Source organism: Strongylocentrotus purpuratus, unplaced genomic scaffold, assembly GCF_000002235.5.
Source record: "Strongylocentrotus purpuratus isolate Spur 01 unplaced genomic scaffold, Spur_5.0 spur5_scaffold_2, whole genome shotgun sequence".
Classification (NCBI taxonomy): Eukaryota; Metazoa; Echinodermata; class Echinoidea; order Camarodonta; family Strongylocentrotidae; genus Strongylocentrotus; species Strongylocentrotus purpuratus.
Window position 1 is genome coordinate 35116200 of NW_022145605.1, and position 7879 is coordinate 35124078.

At 42.5% G+C, this 7879-nt stretch overlaps 8 pseudogenes; all 8 read left to right on the forward strand.

The window, feature by feature from the left end:
• The first annotated feature begins 235 nt into the window (after nt 1–235).
• Nucleotides 236–354, forward strand: LOC115926956 (annotated as a pseudogene).
• Nucleotides 355–1120: 766 nt separating this feature from the next.
• LOC115927013 lies at nt 1121–1239 on the forward strand (annotated as a pseudogene).
• Nucleotides 1240–2004: 765 nt separating this feature from the next.
• LOC115926957 lies at nt 2005–2123 on the forward strand (annotated as a pseudogene).
• Nucleotides 2124–2880: 757 nt separating this feature from the next.
• On the forward strand, nt 2881–2999 carry LOC115926958 (annotated as a pseudogene).
• A 757-nt stretch (nt 3000–3756) lies between these two features.
• LOC115926960 lies at nt 3757–3875 on the forward strand (annotated as a pseudogene).
• A 759-nt stretch (nt 3876–4634) lies between these two features.
• On the forward strand, nt 4635–4753 carry LOC115926961 (annotated as a pseudogene).
• Nucleotides 4754–5510: 757 nt separating this feature from the next.
• Nucleotides 5511–5629, forward strand: LOC115926921 (annotated as a pseudogene).
• Nucleotides 5630–6389: 760 nt separating this feature from the next.
• Nucleotides 6390–6507, forward strand: LOC115926928 (annotated as a pseudogene).
• The last annotated feature ends 1372 nt before the right edge of the window (nt 6508–7879 follow it).

Consider the following 7879-nt stretch of genomic DNA (forward strand, 5'->3'; position numbering starts at 1 on the left):
TGCAGCTCTGGACTATTATTGATACCCCCAATAATATAGTTGAACAAGAGCTCCATCTACAGAGGACACAGTCTCTTAGTTGGAGAAGAGGCGTTCGGGCTAAATCCGTTTCCTCACCCAGTCGGGCACTTTGAAACAATCATGAACATCTGAAACTACTACTACCACCCATTGAAAGAAATCAGATGGTGACGTCATTGTTAATCTTAAATAGGTTTAAATTGACGAGTCTTTTGTCTACGACCATACCATGCTGAACATACCGGTTATCGTCCGATCACCGAAGTCAAGAAACATAGGGCCTGGTCAGTAATTGGATGGGAGACCGCCTTTGAATACCGGGTGTTGTAGGCATTTTTTTATTATTTGAATTAATTACTGGTTTCTGCATCTTTTTTTCTTTTTTTTTCATCACACATTTTCATGAACATAACATGGCTTCATACAATATTTCAAGTGTTCACGCTTATCTGGAGGAAAGACGGGGAGCAAAAAAAGGATGACGAGTTTTTGGTGACTCTTCCCTTCTAAAAGAAGCTTATTATCGACCTATAACTCCGTCCTTCCTTCCCTCCTTCACCTCTATAACAAACTCCCGCCCCTCCCCCGCCCCATCCCATCCCTGCCCGGCTCCTCCTTTTTCTTTTCTTCCATCCTCCATGTAGCATTATGGCAAAATGTTTTATCCGCAACCGTTTCCAAGACAGTGTCAATGCGCACACTCTTTGCGCATGATGACCATTACGTCATAAACAAAGACAAGGTGAATACTATATATCGCGTGTCGAGGTACTAGGTTTGCTCAAAGGCTTATTTGGAATATGACGTTAGCTTGTTATATTCCTCTTCCCCAGGGGGACCTGATCTCAACAAGGCATAGAAGTGCAGCTCTGGACTATTATTGATACCCCCAATAATATAGTTGAACAAGAGCTCCATCTACAGAGGACACAGTCTCTTAGTTGGAGAAGAGGCGTTCGGGCTAAATCCGTTTCCTCACCCAGTCGGGCACTTTGAAACAATCATGAACATCTGAAACTACTACTACCACCCCATTGAAAGAAATCAGATGGTGACGTCATTGTTTAATCTTAAATAGGTTTAAATTGACGAGTCTTTTGTCTACGACCATACCATGCTGAACATACCGGTTCTCGTCCGATCACCGAAGTCAAGAAACATAGGGCCTGGTCAGTAATTGGATGGGAGACCGCCTTTGAATACCGGGTGTTGTAGGCATTTTTTTATTATTTGAATTAATTTACTGGTTTCTGCATCTTTTTTTTTTTTTTTTTCATCACACATTTTCATGAACATAACATGGCTTCATACAATATTTCAAGTGTTCACGCTTATCTGGAGGAAAGACGGGGAGCAAAAAAAAAATGACGAGTTTTTGGTGACTCTTCCCTTCTAAAAGAAGCTTATTATCGACCTATAACTCCGTCCTTCCTTCCCTCCTTCACCTCTATAACAAACTCCCGCCCCTCCCCCGCCCCATCCCATCCCTGCCCGGCTCCTCCTTTTTCTTTTCTTCCATCCTCCATGTAGCATTATGGCAAAATGTTTTATCCGCAACCGTTTCCAAGACAGTGTCAATGCGCACACTCTTTGCGCATTATGACCATTACGTCATAAACAAAGACAAGGTGAATACTATATATCGCGTGTCGAGGTACTAGGTTTGCTCAAAGGCTTATTTGGAATATGACGTTAGCTTGTTATATTCCTCTTCCCCAGGGGGACCTGATCTCAACAAGGCATAGAAGTGCAGCTCTGGACTATTATTGATACCCCCAATAATATAGTTGAACAAGAGCTCCATCTACAGAGGACACAGTCTCTTAGTTGGAGAAGAGGCGTTCGGGCTAAATCCGTTTCCTCACCCAGTCGGGCACTTTGAAACAATCATGAACATCTGAAACTACTACTACCACCCCATTGAAAGAAATCAGATGGTGACGTCATTGTTAATCTTAAATAGGTTTAAATTGACGATCTTTTGTCTACGACCATACCATGCTGAACATACCGGTTATCGTCCGATCACCGAAGTCAAGAAACATAGGGCCTGGTCAGTAATTGGATGGGAGACCGCCTTTGAATACCGGGTGTTGTAGGCATTTTTTTATTATTTGAATTAATTTACTGGTTCTGCATCTTTTTTTCTTTTTTTCATCACACATTTTCATGAACATAACATGGCTTCATACAATATTTCAAGTGTTCACGCTTATCTGGAGGAAAGACGGGGAGCAAAAAAAAGGATGACGAGTTTTTGGTGACTCTTCCCTTCTAAAAGAAGCTTATTATCGACCTATAACTCCGTCCTTCCTCCCTCCTTCACTCTATAACAAACTCCCGCCCCTCCCCCGCCCCCATCCCTGCCCGGCTCCTCCTTTTTCTTTTCTTCCATCCTCCATGTAGCATTATGGCAAAATGTTTTATCCGCAACCGTTTCCAAGACAGTGTCAATGCGCACACTCTTTGCGCATGATGACCATTACGTCATAAACAAAGACAAGGTGAATACTATATATCGCGTGTCGAGGTACTAGGTTTGCTCAAAGGCTTATTTGGAATATGACGTTAGCTTGTTATATTCCTCTTCCCCAGGGGGACCTGATCTCAACAAGGCATAGAAGTGCAGCTCTGGACTATTATTGATACCCCCAATAATATAGTTGAACAAGAGCTCCATCTACAGAGGACACAGTCTCTTAGTTGGAGAAGAGGCGTTCGGGCTAAATCCGTTTCCTCACCCAGTCGGGCACTTTGAAACAATCATGAACATCTGAAACTACTACTACCACCCCATTGAAAGAAATCAGATGGTGACGTCATTGTTAATCTTAATAGGTTTAAATTGACGAGTCTTTTGTCTACGACCATACCATGCTGAACATACCGGTTATCGTCCGATCACCGAAGTCAAGAAACATAGGGCCTGGTCAGTAATTGGATGGGAGACCGCCTTTGAATACCGGGTGTTGTAGGCATTTTTTTTATTTGAATTAATTACTGGTTTCTGCATCTTTTTTTTTTTTTTTTCATCACACATTTTCATGAACATAACATGGCTTCATACAATATTTCAAGTGTTCACGCTTATCTGGAGGAAAGACGGGGAGCAAAAAAAGGATGACGAGTTTTTGGTGACTCTTCCCTTCTAAAAGAAGCTTATTATCGACCTATAACTCCGTCCTTCCTTCCCTCCTTCAGTTCTATAACAAACTCCCGCCCTCCCCCGCCCCATCCCATCCCTACCCGGCTCCTCCTTTTTCTTTTCTTCCATCCTCCATGTAGCATTATGGCAAAATTTTATCCGCAACCGTTTCCAAGACAGTGTCAATGCGCACACTCTTTGCGCATTATGACCATTACGTCATAAACAAAGACAAGGTGAATACTATATATCGCGTGTCGAGGTACTAGGTTTGCTCAAAGGCTTATTTGGAATATGACGTTAGCTTGTTATATTCCTCTTCCCCAGGGGGACCTGATCTCAACAAGGCATAGAAGTGCAGCTCTGGACTATTATTGATACCCCCAATAATATAGTTGAACAAGAGCTCCATCTACAGAGGACACAGTCTCTTAGTTGGAGAAGAGGCGTTCGGGCTAAATCCGTTTCCTCACCCAGTCGGGCACTTTGAAACAATCATGAACATCTGAAACTACTACTACCACCATTGAAAGAAATCAGATGGTGACGTCATTGTTAATCTTAAATAGGTTTAAATTGACGAGTCTTTTGTCTACGACCATACCATGCTGAACATACCGGTTATCGTCCGATCACCGAAGTCAAGAAACATAGGGCCTGGTCAGTAATTGGATGGGAGACCGCCTTTGAATACCGGGTGTTGTAGGCATTTTTTTATTATTTGAATTAATTACTGGTTTCTGCATCTTTTTTCTTTTTTTTCATCACACATTTTCATGAACATAACATGGCTTCATACAATATTTCAAGTGTTCACGCTTATCTGGAGGAAAGACGGGGAGCAAAAAAAGGATGACGAGTTTTTGGTGACTCTTCCCTTCTAAAAGAAGCTTATTATCGACCTATAACTCCGTCCTTCCTTCCCTCCTTCACCTCTATAACAAACTCCCGCCCCTCCCCCCCCATCCCATCCCTGCCCGGCTCCTCCTTTTTCTTTTCTTCCATCCTCCATGTAGCATTATGGCAAATTTTTTATCCGCAACCGTTTCCAAGACAGTGTCAATGCGCACACTCTTGCGCATGATGACCATTACGTCATAAACAAAGACAAGGTGAATACTATATATCGCGTGTCGAGGTACTAGTTTGCTCAAAGGCTTATTTGGAATATGACGTTAGCTTGTTATATTCCTCTTCCCCAGGGGGACCTGATCTCAACAAGGCATAGAAGTGCAGCTCTGGACTATTATTGATACCCCCAATAATATAGTTGAACAAGAGCTCCATCTACAGAGGACACAGTCTCTTAGTTGGAGAAGAGGCGTTCGGGCTAAATCCGTTTCCTCACCCAGTCGGGCACTTTGAAACAATCATGAACATCTGAAACTACTACTACCACCCCATTGAAAGAAATCAGATGGTGACGTCATTGTTTAATCTTAAATAGGTTTAAATTGACGAGTCTTTTGTCTACGACCATACCATGCTGAACATACCGGTTATCGTCCGATCACCGAAGTCAAGAAACATAGGGCCTGGTCAGTAATTGGATGGGAGACCGCCTTTGAATACCGGGTGTTGTAGGCATTTTTTTATTTGAATTAATTTACTGGTTTCTGCATCTTTTTTTCTTTTTTTTTCATCACACATTTTCATGAACATAACATGGCTTCATACAATATTTCAAGTGTTCACGCTTATCTGGAGGAAAGACGGGGAGCAAAAAAAGATGACGAGTTTTTGGTGACTCTTCCCTTCTAAAAGAAGCTTATTATCGACCTATAACTCCGTCCTTCCTTCCCTCCTTCACCTCTATAACAAACTCCCGCCCTCCCCCGCCCCATCCCATCCCTGCCCGGCTCTCCTTTTTCTTTTTCTTCCATCCTCCATGTAGCATTATGGCAAAATGTTTTATCCGCAACCGTTTCCAAGACAGTGTCAATGCGCACACTCTTTGCGCATGATGACCATTACGTCATAAACAAAGACAAGGTGAATACTATATATCGCGTGTCGAGGTACTAGGTTTGCTCAAAGGCTTATTTGGAATATGACGTTAGCTTGTTATATTCCTCTTCCCAGGGGGACCTGATCTCAACAAGGCATAGAAGTGCAGCTCTGGACTATTATTGATACCCCAAATAATTTGAACAAGAGCTCCATCTACAGAGGACACAGTCTCTTAGTTGGAGAAGAGGCGTTCGGGCTAAATCCGTTTCCTCACCCAGTCGGGCACTTTGAAACAATCATGAACATCTGAAACTACTACTACCACCCCATTGAAAGAAATCAGATGGTGACGTCATTGTTTAATCTTAAATAGGTTTAAATTGACGAGTCTTTTGTCTACGACCATACCATGCTGAACATACCGGTTCTCGTCCGATCACCGAAGTCAAGAAACATAGGGCCTGGTCAGTAATTGGATGGGAGACCGCCTTTGAATACCGGGTGTTGTAGGCATTTTTTTTATTTGAATTAATTTACTGGTTTCTGCATCTTTTTTTTTTTTTTTTCATCACACATTTTCATGAACATAACATGGCTTCATACAATATTTCAAGTGTTCACGCTTATCTGGAGGAAAGACGGGGAGCAAAAAAAAAGGATGACGAGTTTTTGGTGACTCTTCCCTTCTAAAAGAAGCTTATTATCGACCTAAACTCCGTCCTTCCTTCCCTCCTTCACCTCTATAACAAACTCCCGCCCCTCCCCGCCCCCATCCCATCCCTACCGGCTCCTCCTTTTTCTTTTCTTCCATCCTCCATGTAGCATTATGGCAAAATGTTTTATCCGCAACCGTTTCCAAGACAGTGTCAATGCGCACACTCTTTGCGCATGATGACCATTACGTCATAAACAAAGACAAGGTGAATACTATATATCGCGTGTCGAGGTACTAGGTTTGCTCAAAGGCTTATTTGGAATATGACGTTAGCTTGTTATATTCCTCTTCCCCAGGGGGACCTGATCTCAACAAGGCATAGAAGTGCAGCTCTGGACTATTATTGATACCCCAATAATATAGTTGAACAAGAGCTCCATCTACAGAGGACACAGTCTCTTAGTTGGAGAAGAGGCGTTCGGGCTAAATCCGTTTCCTCCCCAGTCGGGCACTTTGAAACAATCATGAACATCTGAAACTACTACTACCACCCATTGAAAGAAATCAGATGGTGACGTCATTGTTTAATCTAAATAGGTTAAATTGACGAGTCTTTTTGTCTACGACCATACCATGCTGACATACCGGTTCTCGTCCGATCACCGAAGTCAAGAAACATAGGGCCTGGTCAGTAATTGGATGGGAGACCGCCTTTGAATACCGGGTGTTGTAGGCATTTTTTTTTATTTGAATTAAATTACTGGTTTCTGCATCTTTTTTCTTTTTTTTCATCATACATTTTCATGAACATAACATGGCTTCATACAATATTTCAAGTGTTCACGCTTATCTGGAGGAAAGACGGGGAGCAAAAAAAAGGATGACGAGTTTTTGGTGACTCTTCCCTTCTAAAAGAAGCTTATTATCGACCTATAACTCCGTCTTTCCTCCCTCCTTCAGTTCTATAACAAACTCCCGCCCCTCCCCCGCCCCATCCCATCCCTGCCCGGCTCCTCCTTTTTCTTTTCTTCCATCCTCCATGTAGCATTATGGCAAAATGTTTTATCCGCAACCGTTTCCAAGACAGTGTCAATGCGCACACTCTTTGCGCATGATGACCATTACGTCATAAACAAAGACAAGGTGAATACTATATATCGCGTGTCGAGGTACTAGGTTTGCTCAAAGGCTTATTTGGAATATGACGTTTAGCTTGTTATATTCCTCTTCCCCAGGGGGACCTGATCTCAACAAGGCATAGAAGTGCAGCTCTGGACTATTATTGATACCCCCAATAATATAGTTGAACAAGAGCTCCATCTACAGAGGACACAGTCTCTTAGTTGGAGAAGAGGCGTTCGGGCTAAATCCGTTTCCTCACCCAGTCGGCACTTTGAAACAATCATGAACATCTGAAACTACTACTACCACCCATTGAAAGAAATCAGATGGTGACGTCATTGTTAATCTTAAATAGGTTTAAATTGACGAGTCTTTTGTCTACGACCATACCATGCTGACATACCGGTATCGTCCGATCACCGAAGTCAAGAAACATAGGGCCTGGTCAGTAATTGGATGGGAGACCGCCTTTGAATACCGGGTGTTGTAGGCATTTTTTTTTTATTTGAATTAATTTACTGGTTTCTGCATCTTTTTTTCTTTTTTTCATCACACATTTTCATGAACATAACATGGCTTCATACAATATTTCAAGTGTTCACGCTTATCTGGAGGAAAGACGGGAGCAAAAAAAAGGATGACGAGTTTTTGGTGACTCTTCCCTTCTAAAAGAAGCTTATTATCGACCTATAACTCCGTCCTTCCCTCCCTCCTCACCTCTATAACAAACTCCCGCCCCTCCCCCGCCCCATCCCATCCCTGCCCGGCTCCTCCTTTTTCTTTTTTTCATCCTCCATGTAGGCATTATGGCAAATGTTTTTATCCGCAACGTTTCCAAGACAGTGTCAATGCGCACACACTCTTTGCGCATGATGACCATTACGTCATAAACAAAGACAAGGTGAATACTATATATCGCGTGTCGAGGTACTAGGTTTGCTCAAAGGCTTATTTGGAATATGACGTTAGCTTGTTATATTCCTCTT